The sequence below is a fragment of the Magallana gigas genome, chromosome 10 (assembly GCF_963853765.1).
Source record: "Magallana gigas chromosome 10, xbMagGiga1.1, whole genome shotgun sequence".
Classification (NCBI taxonomy): Eukaryota; Metazoa; Mollusca; class Bivalvia; order Ostreida; family Ostreidae; genus Magallana; species Magallana gigas.
In genome coordinates, this window is record NC_088862.1 from 9,227,474 (window position 1) to 9,246,929 (window position 19,456).

At 34.7% G+C, this 19,456-nt stretch overlaps 1 protein-coding gene across 1 annotated transcript in view; it reads left to right on the forward strand.

Annotated features, from left to right (window-relative positions):
- The window catches only part of LOC136272026 (uncharacterized), an 81,867-nt gene that overhangs the window by 36,527 nt on the left and 25,884 nt on the right, over positions 1-19,456 (forward strand). The gene's annotated exons all lie outside the window — the stretch shown is intronic.

The following is a 19,456-nucleotide window of genomic DNA, read 5'->3' on the forward strand; positions in this document are numbered from 1 at the left end:
ACATCATCAACTATGATTTTTGACATCGAAACATGGTATGGAAAAAGGAGTGAACTACTAATGCTTTATTGTATCGCTTTTTATAAGTTCTATTACATTGCTTTTTAAAATACTTGCATTTCTTCCAATGAAGATTGAAAAGATTAAACTTGTTGACATCTGGTCCCAAAAAACCCTAATTGGGTAACGCAAGAGAAAATCATTATATTTTTAGGATATATAAACGTATTATACCTAATCCAGCTTTAATAACCTTTCACAAGATGGCTCTCATTAAAGGGCTATAGATAAATTTTTTTAGAGCCCTTTGATCCCCTAATTTAAGGGACCTTTCATTTAATATCAAGAAAAAGGTTTCTTGATATTAAATGAAAGGTCATTTAATTCTGAACACATTTTGTCAACAAGTGTTTAAAAATTCGTTACCGTTCTGGAGATACATGAGAAAGAAGTTTTAAGGGGCTGATTTTTTATCTCCTTATAGGGACCGTTTACGAAATTTTGAAGGTTGCATATTGTTAGGAAAATCATTTTGAACAATTTTTTTTTTGTTTTGCATTTCAAAATATTTTTCCTTTCTGAGATATGGGTGATCAAAATTTTGGACTTTTGGCCCCTAAAAACCCTAAATTACGTAACACATGATAAAATCATTACATTGCTTGAATACATAACATTGAGATAAACACATTTGCTTCTATAACATTTCACAAAATATCTCTCAGTAAAGGGCTACAGATTAAAGACTTTAAAGCCCTTTGGTCCCCTAATTTGAGGGGCCAGCCCCTTTTTCTTCATATCAAATGAAAGGTTATTTAATTCTACACAAAATTGGTTCAACAAATGTTTAGAAATTCGTTACCGTTCTGGAGATATATGAGAAAGAAGGTTTTAGGGGCCGGTCCCTTATCTCCTTTTCGGGGCCGTTTAACGAAATTTTGACGATTGCATTTTGTTGAGAACATAATTTTGAACAACTTTTCTTCTGTACTGCATTACAAAATATTTTTTCTTTCTGAGATATGGGTGATCGAAATTTTGGACTTTTGGCCCCTAAAAACCCTTAATTACGTAATATATAATAAAACCATTACATTGCTTGAATACATAACATTGACATAAACATATTTGCTTCTATAATCTATTACAAAATATTCCTCGGTAAAGAGATACGGGTAAAAGATTTTAGAGCCCTCTAGGTCCCTAATTTGAGGGGCCAGCCCCTTTTTCTTGATATCAGCTGGAAGATCTTGTAAATATAAACTTTTTTTACATTACATGTCTTAACAAAATATTTTGCAGAAAAGAGATAAAGAGAGAAAAGCACAAAAATTAACGACGCTTTTTTAATGTCAATTCGAGCCATAGCGAGCTTTGACGCCAAAAGTGCTAAACATACAAAACAACAATCATGCAAAACTTCAATCTTTCCTTTACCAACCGTAGAAATTTGAGCTCAAAATCTCTTATAGTTTAGGAGAACGGTCGCAGACAAAATACCCATATAAAAATTAGAAAAATCTCAATATCTCAAAAACGGATGTGACGTCATCAATGCAAAAAATTTGCTATCAGGTTCAGACCACTATCTATTACATCTGAAAATTTGATGGAGATCGGTTGAGCCGTTTCTGAGAAATTGCGTGCACAAAAATGGGAAGAAAAAAAAAGAATAAAAATAATAGGGAAAAAGAAACCGAAGAATAACAATAAGGTCTTCCGTTGGAAACGGAAGACCTTAATAAGGTCTTCCGTTGGAAACGGAAGACCTTAAAAAGTGAAAAAGAAACAATAGAATAATAGAAGGGTCTTCCGCTGAAGACGGAAGACCCTAATAAGAAAAGTGAAAAAGAAACATTACAATAATAGAAGGGTCTTCCGCTGAAGACGGAAGACCCTAATAAGAAAAGTGAAAAAGAAACAATAGAATAATAGAAGGGTCTTCCGCTGAAGACGGAAGACCCTAATAATAAGAATAAGAAAAGTGAAAAAGAAACAATAGAATAATAGAAGGGTCTTCCGCTGAAGACGGAAGACCCTAATAATTAAAGACTGTTTTTGCCTAAATCTTAATGTACTAGTGTTTTCAACTTGTACTACAGTCCAACAACCCCTTTATGTTGAATATTTTAGTAAGAAAATAAAAAAAAACTAGATTCGATCTCGTTGCGAGCAACGAGTGGGTCTTCCGTCCAATTTTTGAATAGATAAGATTAAACTTATCAATTCAAAGATAAAATCGTTGATCTAAGCGAAAAAAATAAAAAAAAAAATTTGCGGCAGTCGAGGCTTGAACCCGGGTCGCCTGGGCCATGTCCACGACTATAACGACTGAGCTACTCGGACTCCGCTTCAGGACTTTGACGCTTAATTTCTCGAGAACGCCTTGATCGATTTTGAAACAAATTACATATTCTGAATCAGTAAAAGGGTCACTATCATCTTATTGGAAAAAATATATAAAAATAAAAAGTTGAAAATTTTCATTTTTTAATTTTGCTTCCGGTGACGACCGGAAGTGAGGGCGAACATTCTCTATACCGAGGTGCACCAGGAAATCGATAGATCTATCATCTCTGAAATTCTCAGCTCTCTATCTTTGCTCGTTTTTGAAAAACCTGAGCGACAAAATTGACTTTTTAAAATCGTAAACGGACGATAACTTCCGACCGGAAGTGAATTTTGAAAATCTGTTTCAGCGGTATAAATTTCAGATAACGAGGCTTCAGTCCTGAAAATTTGAGAGAAATCGATCGTCCCATCTCTGAGAAATCGCCTGCACAAAATTTGTAAGACAAAAAAAGAATAATAATAATAACTAGATTCGATCTCGTTGCGAGCAACGAGTGGGTCTTCCGTCCGATTTTTGAATAGATTAGATCAAACTTATGAATTCAAAGATAAAACCATAGATCTAAGCAAAAAATAGTGAAAAAAAATTTTGCGGCACTCGAGGCTTGAACCCGGGTCGCCTTGGCCATGTCCACGACTCTATCGACTGAGCTACTCGGACTCTCGCTTCAGGACTTTGACGCCTAATTTCTCGAGAACGCCTTGATCGATTTTAAAACAAATTACATATTCTAAATCAGTGAGAGGGTCACTATCAGGTGTAAAAATTTCAAAAAAAAATATTTAAAAATAAAAAAGTCGAAAAATTCAATTTTTGAAATTTCCTTCCGGTGACGACCGGGAGTGACGGCGGACATTCTCTTTACCGAGGTGCACCAGAAAAACGGTAGGTCTATCATCTCTGAAAATTTCAGCTCTATATCTTTACTCGTTTTTGAGAAACCTGACAGACAAAATTGACTTTTAAAAATCGTTTATTGACGATAACTTCCGACCGGAAGTGAATTTTGAAAAAATATCCCGGGGGTACAAACTTCAGATGGCGAGGCATCATCAGTAAAAATTTGAAGGAAATCAAATCAGCCATGTCCGAGAAATCGCCTGCACAAAATGTGTAAGGAAAAAAAGAATAATAATAATAATACGAAAATTGAAAAAGAAACAATAGAATAATAGTAGGGTCTTCCGCTGAAGACGGAAGACCCTAATAATAATAATAACTAGATTCGATCTCGTTGCGAGCAACGAGTGGGTCTTCCGTCCAATTTTTGAATAGATAAGATTAAACTTATCAATTCAAAGATAAAATCATAGATCTAAGCGAAAAAAAGAGAAAAAAAATTTGCGGCACTTGAGGCTTGAACCCGGGTCGCCTGGGCCATGTCCACGACTATAACGACTGAGCTACTCGGATTCCGCTTCAGAACTTTGACGCTTAATTTCTCGAGAATGCCTTGATCGATTTTAAAACTAATTACATATTCTTAATCAGTAAAAGGGTCACTATAAGGTGTAAAAATTTCAAAGAAAAATGATAAAAAATAAAAAAGTCGAAAAATTCAATTTTTCAAATTTCCTTCCGGTGACGACCGGAAGTGACGGTGGACCTTCTCTTGACCGAGGTACATTAGAAAAACGATAGATCTATAATCTCTGAAAATTTCAGCTCAATATCTTTGCTCGTTTTTGAGAAACCCGACAGACAAAATTGACTTTTTAAAATCGTAAACGGACGATAATTTCCGACCGGAAGTGTATTTTCAAAAAATAAAAATTTTATATCAGGTTTAGATGAAAACACGTTTATATTGAAAATTTGAGCGAAATCGACCCTGCCATCTCCGAGAAATCGTCTGCACAAAATCGGTAAGAAAAAAAAAGAATAATAATAAGAACTAGACACGATCTCGTTGCGAGCAACGAGGAGGTCTTCCGTCCGATTTATAAAAGGTAAATAACGTCATCGACTTTAATTTTCGACAACAAAACATGATATTGAAATAGGAGTGAAGTACTAATGCTTACCTGTAATGCTTTTTATAAGTTCTCTTACGTTGCTTTTTTAAATACTTGCATTTCTATTAATTGAAATAGACAAGATTAAACTTTTTTACCTCTGGCCCCTAATATCCCTAGTTAGGTAACGCATGAGAAAATCATTATATTGTAAGGATATATAAACGTATTATACCTAAAGTCTGTCCCAAGATATTTTTGCCACACATTCTCTTACATTATTTGATATTTGTAAATATCTCTTGATTCAGACGATGTTCATTCGATAGTATGAAAAAATCCCAAGATTTCCCTTTTGAAACGCCCCCTCTAGCTTGTCAGGTTTTAATACACGGCTAAAAAAAGAACGTCTACGGGGATTTTGCATTGCATCAGCCATTATAAAGCCCGGATGATAACTTTAAAAAATTGTGCTAGATATTCCGAAAGACTTCCGAATTGAGGAAAGATGTAAACATTCCCCATTATAAATATCCGTAGGAAATCTGTTTTCGATCCTGTGAATGTTTACGAAGGAAAAATGGTAATTTGTAAATGAAGTTTGACCCCTAAAAACGTTATTACCTAATTACGTAACACATATTAAAATCAATAGATTTCTTGGATACATAACAATTGAGATCGACACAAAATTTTAAATTTTGTTTAATTCATGTGATTTTGAATGACAAGAGTTGTGAATAGAATTGGAGATCATTGTGGAGAATAAGCAGGTATTGAAAATAATTAATGCACATGATCATGCACATGACAAATAAAGTGTCTTACACATGTAAATCTTAATGTTAAAGCTGCTTGGTCCGATTTTCAATAAAATAATTGTACACTTTTAAACGATGGTTATGCTAAGTATGTGTGCAATAATATACGTTGCAGTACATGTAGTTTTCCCTGTCAATTAAGCCATATTTCAATGAAAAAATTATGTACATGTTGAAACTCGTTGAATCCGGATGTTGTTTATTACGGCATGCTGCTCAATCCGGCGACATTATTCAGCCCCTTGACATTTTGCCATCATTTTTGTTTAAAAAAAATATGTGCAATCCGGATCCTATCTATTCTGTTCACCGGCGCAATGAAAAAGCCTACTGCATATTATTAGTGAGAGTTATCTCCCGTAGTCCGTCCACTTATCGATCGATCGGCCTTCTGCGAGATATTAATGCTCAATTATTGACCAATTTTTCTGTCGTTGCTATTGATTTAAACAACTGTTAATATAGATCCAAAGAAGCAACTTTTTTCAGTTAATACCGTAAAGTCTTGTTATGAATTGCAATTGGATAATTAGATTATAGTTCACCCAATTTTTTTCAGGCCGTGATTCAGGATACTGCGGGAGTAAGACTGCCGATATCGTTTGTTATCCCCGTTGCATGGCTACACGTACAGAGTTGCATATTATTCTGTCAAAATGCTCAATTTTTTTTTTTTATATAAAATTCTCATTTATATTAATATTTATCTATTGTTTCCCTGCATCAAAACAGTTCTCGCCATCAGGTATTTCAGCCACCTGTTGACTTGTTAATGTTTTGTTTAACAATTTACGGTTAAGCATGCACTTTTCAGGTAAATCGGATGTTTGAAAGATTATCAATAACGACGATTTAATTCAAGGATTTCCATCGTATGTATTCCGTTATGGATTTATTGTTTGAAAAAAAATATCTAAAGTGAAAATTTGTACCGTAAATAAGATCGATGAAATCTAATATAATTCAGAACAATTGAACATTTTGCAAGAATACACGATCAGGACCTACTGCATTAAATACTAAAATTAATTTGCAACAATATCCTCTAAACCGGATGTTGCCTAATCCGGCCATTTTTTTTTTTCAGAACCACCCTCCGCCGGATTAGACACGTTTTGTTGTGTATTCGCAAAATAATCGACATAAAAGGGTTTTGCGTTATTTCGCCGCGTGTTTAAACTGGCCCCTTACGTCGAAGCTAGTATGATTGTATTACGACTTTGACATCTGTTTTTTTTATATAATCTATTATAACATATAAAATATACAGCATGACAAAAATAAAGCAGTGTACATTTGTTCATTAATAGTTTTGATGTTTACGTTGTTTATAATCATTGCAAAACATGCAGGATGAATAAACTCAATCATTCGGAGGATGAAACCCAACGGTTTCCTTTTTTAAACATTCCAATGATGTATTTTGGGGGGTTTTTGTATGCCCCAAATTTATTTTTATTTTCTTTGAATATTTCTAACGTTGAAAGGAGAGCACTTCCGTTTAAATACGTCTATAAATTTGTAAGATTATTCATTAGGTTTGCAAGGAAAATTATTTGATACTGTAATGGCCGACACATCGGAACATGCAGCTTGAAGAAATTTCTCCACTTATTATACCTCGAAACGTTATTTCAAATCAGGCACCAAACAATGAAGGGAAATGGAAATATTCGGCGGATCCAAATGTTAAAATATTCTTATGATAAAAATTGGTATTTATGGCAAACAGATTAATCATTTTTTATCGCTTAAAGATATAATCGCATCTGTGTTTTGTATCCATCTCTTTTAAACTCTTTGTAGCCAAATCTGTCAAAATTCGTGGTCGTTTCACCCTTTTGTTGCAACCCCAAACCCCGCTGAAATGTTCACAATCGATGCGCTGATGAACGAAAGACTCGACTAGAAAAACTTGCTGCATGGGCCGTCTAACATTATTAATTTTAATGTGAATTCAGAAACTTTTACATTTCAAAAAGTGTCATTTTTTGTTAAGTTACAGGAACATTGTCATTCATGCACATAAAATTTGTACAAATTAAGTTATAAGTTATTCAACCAGTGTTTGAAATTTGAGACCGTTCTTGAAATATTTGGGAAAGAAATTTTAGGGGTCATCCTTTCATCTTCTTATCGGGCCCGTGTAACAAATTTGAGCCATTTCCGAATAAATGTGTGCACAAAATCGTTAATAAAAGAATGCAGGTAACGGGAGCTTTTAACACGGGAGCAGGGAGTGCTTTAAAACTCATATTTACATGTATTAATTTACCTTGTAAAATCATCAGTCATAGGCATTAGATAACTGATATTGCCTGATTGGCGAATTTGATTTGCCTATTGACTCCATGACATCTACAATTTCGCTTCGTTAAACGTACACATTTTAAAAAAATTGTATATAACACTGGCGTCGGAAGCAAATTGAAAGTGGGGGGGCTAAACTAATCCTCAGAAATATTGAGAAAAAAGTAATTCCCAAAATCATGGAAATCCTAATCCGTAAGGGGGGGGGGGGGGCTAGACTGCATCTGAATCCAACTTCTCAGTCTTTCAAGGTATATTTAGGAACAATAATCTTTCCTGCGAGAAAAAGTGGGGGGGGAGGGGGGGGGGGGCTGAACCCTCTATCAGGCTATGTTTGCAATGGTTAGGTATAACTTTGCAAAAAAAGTGGGGGGGGGGGGGGGGGGGCTAATCCCCCCTAGCCCCCCCCCCCCCCCCCCCCCCCGGTTCCGACGCCCATGTATAAGCATGTACTCCAATCAGGTGTTGTACTTTACAGAACGTTTTTTACGCGATCGCCGAGCGCTTCTTTTTGGGGAAGAACAGTCCTAATCAGACAGCAAATACATAATACAGCATACAGACGTTTTTATTAATATAATTATATTTAATTTATGAATAAACTATTTAAGTGTGCTTGAATATGCAAATTTTAAAGCCAATTCGATTTGTATTAGACAATTAATCTACTAAGTCTAGTGTTCGCTACTCGATCTTCAACTGTCCGAATACAGTCAAAACTTTTACAATGAATGTACATGTACATTACATTTTTAAAACTCACATATTCTTTCAGAATCAATAAAAATTAATTTATAAATGAATAAAATCAGCAATGAGTTTGCTTTTTAATGAATCTGACTACCACTGAGAAGAGGTTATACCAATATTGTGACCCTTATTAATTACGGCCTGAATGTAAATGAAACATCAACTTGTTTAAAAATGGTTTGTTTTATCGTGCCCGTACCTACCGCAAGCATTTAACATTGGACTTCTTAAGCTGCCTTATCTCGAACGCTTTTTAAATATATTTCAACTTTTACTTACTACATCCTGCTTAACTCTCTCTCTCTCTCTCATAACTCATAAAATTTCTAATATTTTGTTAGCCAAATGAAGTATCACATTATCATAGATATGTGAATATCGCCAATATTTTGTTGAAATTGGTAGTGTAATGCATTTAATTCTCAGCAGCAAAATGTCACAAACGGACACAAGTGAATTTATTTACATTTCAAATCGTACGACTGTAAAACGTACAATTGTATTATATTCATTGATGGCAGCTTTTTTTTCCCTTTATTATACGAACTATGATTTAAATCAATGGTTTGATGCATCGTTAACCAATATAATTGGAAATGAAAATAACAACGAATCAATGGGCATTGGAATGTGTGATAACGTATAAACACGAGAAGCATGTGTCCTACAGTAAATCGGCTGTCCACTAGCGCGGCATCTCATCGGCCCGTGTTATGAAAACGTACACTCAACGTGGTGGGTTTGAACTGTTAACGTTTGCAGTTTGATAACTAAATTTTATTTTCCAACAATAAAACTGTTTCATGACATAGACAAGGACACAAAGAACGCCTTTTTTTTCAATGACAGCCATACTATCTATTTTTTTTTTTAATTACGAGAGCAAAACAGCAATACTTCGTAGGTAATAATATAGTCTTTTTTTTATTTACTCTTTAATATCGTTAAAATCTGAATTTATTGTGTTTGCAGCTACATAAATAAACCCGTGTGTGCATTACAGCAATGCGTATATCTTGTGTATTGGATAACGGCAGACCGCTCGCTAGTCCAGCCGCGACCTATTTTCTCGGCCACGGGCAAGGATCGGATACGTATAATTGTTTACATACATGAAGCTCGGAATACAGCTAGCAAGATTTTAAATGCGACTCAAAAACATTGCATAGAAGCAATTCTTATACACATTATATATTTCCCTAGAAAAGAATTAAACTGTTTAAACACTTTCCGAATGCAAGCTAGTACACTGTCTATGGTATTAGGTAAAGGTATAATCTTTTTTATTTACTATTAAAATCATTAAAATCGGAAGTTTTGTGTTTGCAGCTACATAAAAAAAAACCATGTGTGCATTACAGCAAGACGCAAATCTTGTGTATTAGATAACGGCAGACCGCTCGCTAGTCCATTCGTGACCTATTTCCTCGGCTGCGGCAAGGGATCGGATACGTAATTGTTAACATACACAGTTCGGTATACAGCTAGATTTTAAATGCGACTCAAATGCATTGCATAGAAACAGTTCTTTTATCCATAATGTGTTTCACTAGAAAATAACTAAAATGTTTAAACACTTTCCGTGTGTAAACCGGTACCCTTTATGTCAGTTATACGCACAAATACCCCGTTTATTTGCCAAATAAAACACAAATACATGGTAACAAGTCTGGCTTTTTACACTCATATTACGCAATACCCGAACAAAATATTATTGTAACGACATTAATAAGATCATAATGAACAACTTTTGCCGCGACAGCCATATCGAAATCTTAACCGTTTTTGAGTTATAAAGTGAAAACTTTGAAGGGTTCTAGGTCCTTAATTTGAGGGGCCAGCCCCTTTTTCTAGGAGTCAAACAAAAGATCCTGTAAATATAAATTTTTGTTCTTCTACATGTCTTAACAAAATATTTGTGAGAAAAAAGATAATCTAAGAAAACCAAGCAAAATCACAACGCTTTTTTCATCTCATTTTTCGAGCCCTACCGAGCTTTAGCGCCTTTTGTGCCTGAAATTTATTAATGCCTTATTACATATCTACAATCTTTTGTCTATCATTCCTGAAATTTTGAACTTAATATCTTTTATAGTTTTTGATAACTCTCTTGGACAAGCCGACACTCTGAAAATCAAGAAAACGTCGATATTTCAAAAACGGAAATGACGTCATCAACCAAAAAAATTTCCGATCAAGTTTAAACTAATGTCAATAAGATCTGCAAATTTTATTAAAATCGATCAAACAGTTTTCGAGTAATCGCTGACACAAAATCGGTAAGAAAAAAAAAGGAGAAGAATGAGAAAAAAAACCCGAAGAAAAACAATAAGGTCTTCCGTTGGAAACGGAAGACCTTAACTAGATTCGATCTCGTTGCGAGCAACGAGTGGGTCTTCCGTACGATTTTTTAATAGATTAGATTAGACTTATCAATTCAAAGATAAAATCGTAGATCTAAGCGAAAAAAAAAAAACAGAAAAAAATTTGCGGCACTCGGGGCTTGAACCCGGGTCGCCTGGGCCATGTCCACGACTATATCGACTGAGCTACTCGGACTCTCGCTTCAGGACTTTGACGCTTAATTTCTCGAGAATGCCTTGATCGATTTTAAAACAAGTTACATATTCTAAATCAGTAAGAGGGTCTCTATAATGTGTAAAAATTTCAAAAAAGAATATTAGAAAATAAAAAAGTCGAAAAATTCAATTTTTCAAAATTCCTTCTGGAGAAGACTGGAAGTGACGGCGGACATTTTTTAGACAATAGTGCACCAGAAAAACGTTAAATCTATCATCTCTAAAAATTTCAGCTCTATATCTTCAGTCGTTCTTGAGAAACATCGCAGACAAATTTGACTTTAAAAAAATCGTTTAATGATGATAACTTCCGACCGGAAGTAAAATTTTAAAAACCGTTCCGGCGGTACAAACTTCAGTTGACAAGGCACCATCCCTGAAAATTTGACTGAAATCGAGCAACCCATCTCCGAGAAATCGCCTGCACAAAATCGGTAAGAAAAAAAAAAAGAATAAGAATAATAAGAAAAGTGAAAAAGAAACATTACAATAATAGAAGGGTCTTCCGCTGAAGACGGAAGACCCTAATAATAATAAGAAAAGTGAAAAAGAAACCGAAGAATAATAGAAGGGTCTTCCGCTGAAGACGGAAGACCCTAAATAATAGAAGGGTCTTCCGCTGAAGACGGAAGACCGTAATAATAAGAAAAGTGAAAAAGAAACCGAAGAATAATAGAAGGGTCTTCCGCTGAAGACGGAAGACCCTAATAAATAATAATAAGAAACAGTACGAAAACAATAAGGTCTTCCGTTGGAAACGGAAGACCTTAATAAACTAGATTCGATCTCGTTGCGAGCAACGAGTGGGTCTTCCGTTCAATAATTTATTTTCACATGATTAAAATTTTTAATAAAATTTTCAAAAAACTTGAAATTCATCCAATCATTTCGAGAAAGATGTCATTAGACGCAGAATTCTAAGCGCAACTTAGATATTATGTTTAAAAATTAGTCTGATGTCATTTAACACGATTTAATTAAATATAAATTTCTTTAAAAATTTAAAATTCATCCAATCAATTCGAGAAAGAATTTAAACACAATTTAATTAAATTTAAATTTTTTAAAAAAATTTAAATTCATCCCATCAATTCGAGAAAGATGTCATTAGACGCAGAATTGTAAAAGCAACTTAGATATTATGTTTTAAAATTAGTCTGATGTCATTTAAACACGATTTAGTTAAATTAAAATTTTCAAAAAATTTAAAAATCATCCAATCAGTTCGACAAAGATGTCTTTTGACGCAGAATTGTAAGCGCAACTTAGATATTATGTTTTAAAATTAGTCTGAGGTCATTTTAACGCGATTGAAATGAAATTAAAATTTTTGGAAAATTTAAAAATCATCAAATCAGTTCGAGAAAGATGTCATCAGACGCAGAATTGTAAGCGCAACTTAGATATTATGTTTTAATATTAGTCTGAGGTCATTTTAATGCAATTAAAATGAGTTTAAATTTTTTTAAAAATTTAAAATTCATCCAATCAATTCGAGAAAGATGTCATCTAACTCAGAATTGTAAGCGTAACCTAAATATTATGTTTTGAAATTAGTCTGAGGTCATTTAAACACGATTTAATTAAATTTAAAATTTTCAAAAAATTTAAAAATCATCCAATCAATTCTAGAAAGATGTCATTAGAAGCAAAATTGTAAGCACAACTTCAATATTACATTTAAAAATTAGTCTCAGGTCAAATTATTAAGATTTAATTAAATTAAATTTTTTTTAAAAATTTATAATTTATCCAATCAATTCGAAAAAGATGTCATCAGACGCAGAATTGTAAGTGCAACTTGGTTATTATGTTTTAAAATTAGTCTGAGATCATTTTAACACGATTTAACTAAATTTTAAATTTTTAAAAAAATTTCATTTCATCCAATTAATTCGAGAAAAATTTCATTGGACACAAAATTGTAAGCGCGACTTAAATATTATGTTTTAAAATTAGTCTGAGGTCATTTTATTACGATTTAATTAAATTTAAAATTTTTAAAAAATTTAATTTTCATCCCATCAATTGGAAAAAGATTTTATTAGACCTAGAATTAAAGTGCAACTTGAATATTATGTTTTAAAATTAGTCTGAGGTCATTATAACACATTTAATATGAGTTTTAAAATTTAGCTTCCCTACTCGGAATTTCCAGACAATGATTTTTCTCGTGATGCTAGACTATCATGTCCTCTATCATTCCTGAAATTGTCAGCTTTCTATCTTTTCTCGCTTTAAAATAGATGTGTGGACAATGAAAACTCATCGAAAGTGTGTTCTATATCTTGACCCCGGCTAGCTTCCGTTCTCGGAATTTCCGGACAATGATTTTCCTCGGGAGGCTAGACGATCATGTCCTCTATCATTTTTGAAAATGTCAGCTTTTTATCTTTGGACGTTTTTGAGGAGATGCGTGGACAAGACGTTTTCGTCAAAAACGTGTCCTATATTTTTACCCCAGCTAGCTTCCGTACTCGGAATTTCCGGACAATGATTTTCCTCGTGAGGCTAAACGTTCATGTCCTCTATCATTCCTGAAAATTTCAGCTTTCTGTCTTTGGACGTTTTTGAGGAGATGCGTGGACAAGATGTTTTCGTCAAAAACGTGTCCTATATTTTGACCCCAGCTGGCTTCCGTACTCGGAATTTCCGGACAATGATTTTCCTCGTGAGGCTAGACGTTCATTTCTCGCATTATCACCGGTGTGAGATCGGTTTGTCCGGTGTGAGACAGCAGTGTGAGATTTTTCTGTCTTACACTGTGTATTACTACGCCGTTTTAAAACATAAACAAACGTTGTTTACTGTAGGGAAATGCAAAATGGTGCATTGAGATTATCTATTTAGTAATTGTGTTGCTTAATTAATTACAATTTATTATATTTTTAATTAAAAAACTGTCGTATGCTCTCATTTTGACTTGCACTATTTGAAGCATGCGGAAGGATAAACCGAAAGTAATATTTTTGAACGTCATAACAGAAAGTTGTCAAACATCATTTTTAAGGTAATAGAATGCGAGAAAAATAATCATTCATTATATACTCGTGTGGGATAGTGAAATTCCACCCCGGGGCCAAGATTCACGGTCTAGGACTCGGCAAAGCCTCGTCCTAGACCGTGGATCTTGTCCCCTCGGTGGAATTTCACTATCCCACACTCGTAATAATGAATGATTCTATTAGTCCTCTATCATTCCTGAAAATTTCAGCTTTCTATCTTTGCTCGTTTTTGAGGAGATACTTGGACAAGAACTTTTAAAAAAATGACAAAATGGCGGATAAGTCCGAACCGGAAGTGATTTTTACAAAATAAAAAAAGCGTATCAAGTTTATATAATAATAAATCGATGCTGAAAATTTGACAAAAATCGGACCACCCATCTCCGAGAAATCTTCTGCACAAAAATTGTAAAGAAAAGAAAAAGAAAAAAAACTAGATTCGATCTCGTTGCGAGCAACGAGTGGGTCTTCTGTCCGTTTTTTGAGTAGGTAAGACGATTTTTAGGATGAAATTGTTAATTTACACAAAAAAATAAGGAAAGAAAACTGGGCACTTGGGGCTTGATCCCGGGTCGCTTGGGATCTTTTCCATGATTTAACGACTAAGCCTCTCGGACTCTCGCTTCTAGCAGTAATTATCCTTTGAATTTCATTGATTTCACAAACACATTCGAAATAAACCCCCCCCCCCCCCTTTTTATGTGTGCTCTTAGACCTTGACCTTGGTCGTTTGATCTTGACCTCTTAGAACTGATGTGTTATAAGTATCTGCAAGATATATATCAGATTCATTTATAGGTACAATTAGCTCTTTCGACCCCCTTTCTCCCTATTTTTAGGTTTGACCTTGACCTTTGACCTCTAAGAACTGGTGTATAATAAGTATATGCAACATATATATCAAATTCAGTTATATGTACAATTAGCACCCCCCCCCCAAATCTACCCCTTCTTTTGTACAAGAATTGATTTCTAATATGAAAATGACCTTCGATATTTGGACTGGAAATTGTATATTTCTATTTAAAATAATACCTAACAAAGTGTTATAACCGTTTGTCAGAATTTTTCAAAAGTTTGAAACTTTGTCTGCGATTTTACTCCAGACCGCGTTTTAGACTACTCCACTGAATAAAAATTGTAGCTCCAGTAAAACTCTGTAGAACTAGGCGAAAATTCATGGGATTGTTCCTCACACTTGAATCTAAGTGTTTGCCAAATTTAAAACGAAAGGAACCATATTGAAGAAAGTAATCCATCTCCAGCGGCATCCCGTTATCATTCAGAGAAACGAAATTTCAACGCTTCGATATTTCTATCTAATAAATTCATGCTCAAATTTCACTGAAAATGTGTGTTTACATTTTTATCAGCAGTCTGTGACGATATTTGTTGAAGATCCGTGAAAGGTAACTCCCCGATTTTCTATGTAGTTAGTCGCGACAAGAGTTTGACCTGGGCTGTTGATTTCTTAGTCAACGCTATCCGGGACCATTGTTTACAAGCAGCACTGATTTTTTATTAATAAATTGATAAGCATCTGAACCAATCGCTAAGCGCATATGTATTCATAATGCTTCTCAATTCTTTTTTTTAACATTTTACGGAATGTAAACACGGCAGATCTAAACCATACGGGTGTGTATTGTTTTGCATCGCATCACATTCATTTAATTGACAGCCTATAGAATTTGAAACACGCACCTTTTAAGAGTGGTTAGTGACTGGAATGCAAAGCTAATGGTCGCAGGTTCGATATCCTTCTTGGCCGACTTTTGTTTCCTTTTTATATTGAATTGGAAATTGATTTTTTTTTTTATTTACTCTTTAATTATTAAAATTAAACCATTTTGAAAGGTGGAAAGGTCTCTAATTGTTCCATTAGCAATTAGTCTACTAGTTGTATATTTACATCTACTTTGTAATATTCCTTTTATTTCTTACAGAAATTTATTGTTAATTCATAGCTCTATAGAAACATGTACACGACCCGTTAATCGATTGCGGCTAAAATTGTCCGATGTGAAATTGACACGCCCTGTTTATCGATTGGTCGAAACCTACAGCGACCTTACACAGTTAAATGGCCTCTTTAATGATTTATGCGGAATATGATGGAATATGATGCTAGGAGATGAAATTTACATAACCGGCTTACGCATGTTGTGTATTTTTTTTTTAATGTCGGTAGCTTATTATCACGAATAAATCACCAAAGAAAGTGTTATATTGTTTATATGTATACATGTATTCACAACCGTAGCATAAACATCATAGTTTGTCCAAAAATATTTATGCTGCACACTTGGACGATTTTCAATAAGAATATACATACCTCTGAAAGAAGTGCAATTGAAATCGATGAATGGAAAAATTTCAAAGATAACTTTATTCACAGATTATCATTTTTCCCTTGAGAAATTTCAGAGGAGCGAAAACAGATTCTCTACGCAGATTCATTATGGGGAATGTTGACATCTTTATTCCATTTGAAAGTTACTCGGAATATCTCGTACAATTTTTCAACATTGTCATGTGGTCTTATTTATGGCTGATGCAATGCAAAAATACGGTAGACTTTCTATTTTAGCTGTGTATTGAAACCTGTCAAGGTAGAGGGGTCTTTTCAGAAGTCTGAATCAAGAGGTATTTATAAATATCGAATAATTTAAGAAAATATGCGGCAGAAATATCTTGGGTCAGACTTTAAGATTTAAGCAATATGAAGCTAGTTATTGTTAATACATAATACTCAGGGGATTCAGAGTGTATTTACAATCTAGCAAATGCTTTGCAGAGCATCTACAGTCGTAGGAATTTTTTGCCTCAAGAATACCGAGATTTAACTGGTGGTGACACTACAATCAGATTCGGCCTGGTCATCTGCAAATAAAGCAGTTGGAGTGACTAGTGGAGGTAGACGATAACGATAGAGCTACGAACAGAGTAGTTTTAACAATACGAAAATTAAATTTTGTGGCATTTAATTCTGCATGCACTGCATACTACATCGATCCGTTAAACGGTCAATTTCAATTGTTATAGTACACGGTTTTTAGCCGGGCTCTGCTGAAAGCAGAGTCCTGGCTGTAGGCAGGCAAATCGCCAATGTTACTATAAATATCACTTACTTCAAAAGTAAACAAAAAAACCAAACAGCGTCAAGCTTCCCCTATACTAAATAGTTACACAAAGAGCCACGTTTTGTCAAACGTGTTTGCAGTTTGTTTCTTTTTTTTAGTTTCAAGAGAATCTTTTTTAGTAATCTTATTGATAACGTGCTTTAAAAACAAGACTATGCATTTTGGACACATACAATGCGCATGAATTTCCATGAACTACTTTGCTGCGCATTTAAGAAATGGGGATTGAATAAATAACGCTTGTTGCAAAATTTAAGGCAGCAACTGTTGAACTTATTTCTATAAGACAAACATACTTTTGTTTATAGCCGCTTTCAAAATGTGGTCGTTCTCTGACGCTTTTAGTCTTTACTATACAATATGCATAAAGACACACCAAAAGAGCCCGGCTTTCAGTACTTCAGTATTTTGATTATTATTTGCAGCTCTTCTCCTTTCGTCATATATATTTTCTCTTTGTATAATTCACAGGGATATTATCGTTTTATTTGCCAGGCATTTTAAGAAAGATAAGAAATAATGTCTAACGCTTACAGTCATTTGAGGTTTAGTTTATTTGGTCAAAAACACGAAACCATTGTAACATGAGAGAGAGAGAGAGAGAGAGAGAGAGAGAGAGAAAGAGAGAGAGAGAGAGAGAGAGAGAGAGAGAGAGAGTCTGTATGTATAGAGAAATTAGTGATCAAGTGGTTCAGTGATTTGATAATTATTGTCCGAACAAGTATTCACCGGATGATATTTGGCTCGCTTCGCGTTGTTCAATGCGCGGGTAGTAAAAGGGAACATTGTAGCGTCAAAAGATAAGGACCCTTTTCTCGTGACGGCAGTCATATGTCTTACCCACTATACTCCCAAGCTAAAACATAATTGATGAAAATGCTATATGGGATGTAATAAGCAACAATGAGCAAGAGTTTTTAAGTAAAAGGGTTGTTCACCATGCACGTGCGCAATCCTGATTTAAAAATAGATAAGCGATATTTGTACGGCGGAAAGGGGGGGGGGTCATCGCAACAAGTTGTTACATATGTATATCACGGTACAATGTAAGTAATAATTGGAGGTGAATCATCATCATTACCAAAGAATCATCAGTTTTGATTTTAAAAAATATATATTCATAAAGCTGGAATATGTACTGGAGGAACTAAATCGCTATATAGCGGGGTGTGACCCGATTTTCGATCACATGGGCGATTTTATTTATCTTGAAAAGGGTACATAATTCGCCTGTCTTACTAAATGTCCATTTAAACTAGAGGTACTGTGAGCAAGCTCACAATTGATACCCCCCGCTAAGATAAAAACCATAATGCGTGTATTTTTCCAATTTTAGAAAATATTGGATGAATCTATTTCACCGTCTATTTCTCTAAATAACAACTGCTCTATTTTTTTAAAACTGTTGGTCATAAGCAATATTTGTGTGAAGTAAGAACATTCAATGCTTCTCCATAAGAAAGATAATGACCAGACACGAATTTTGCACTTTTTCTGCCAGTGACCTTGACCTTGCCCAAATGACCTTGGGTCAAGGTCATGACACACCCTTTGGTCCTAAGCAATATTTGTGTTAAGTTAGAACATTCAATGCTTCTCCATAAGAAAGATAATGACCGGACACGAATTTTGCACTATTTTTCCCAACGACCTTGACCTTACCCAAATGAATTTGGATCAAGGTCATGACACATCCTTAGGTCATAAGCAATATTTGTGTGAATTATGAACTTCCAATGTTTCTCCATACGAAAGATATGGGCTGGACAAAAATTTTGCACTTTTTCTGCCAGTGTCCTTGACCTTGCTCAAATGACCTTGGGTCAAGATCATGACACACCCTTAGGTCATAAGCAATCTTTGTGTGAAGTAAGAACTTCCAATGTTTCTCCATACGAAAAATATGGACCGGACACGAGTTTTTGTATTTTTTCTGCCAGTGACCTTGACCTTGCCCAAATGACCTTGGGTCAAGGTCATGACACACCCTTAGGTCATAAGCAATCATTGTATGAAGTAAGAACTTCCAATGTTTCTTCATACGAAAGATATGGACCGGACACGAATTTTTGTATTTTTTCTGCCAGTGACCTTGACCTTGCCCGAATGACCTTGGGTCAAGGTCATGACACACCCTTAGGTCATAAGCAATCTTTGTGTGAAGTAAGAACTTCCAATGTTTCTCCATAAGAAAGATATGGACCGGACACGATTGCACAGACAGACGGACGGACAGACGTCTGGACAGACGGACGGACAGACGGACGGACAGACGGACAGGGTGATTCCTATATACCCCCCCCCCCCAAACTTTGTTTGCGGGGGGTATAACAAGTACTATTCTTTCCAGGTTTTGAGAATTCATCCTCTTTTAAGTTGCTTGTCAAAATATTTTAGAAGAAGCTGCCCCCACACACTTTCAAAACAATTAGTCTGAGGTCATTATAACACATTTAATATGAGTTTCAAAATTTATCTTCCCTACTCGGAATTTCCAGACAATGATTTTTCTCGTGATGCTAGACGATCATGTCCACAAT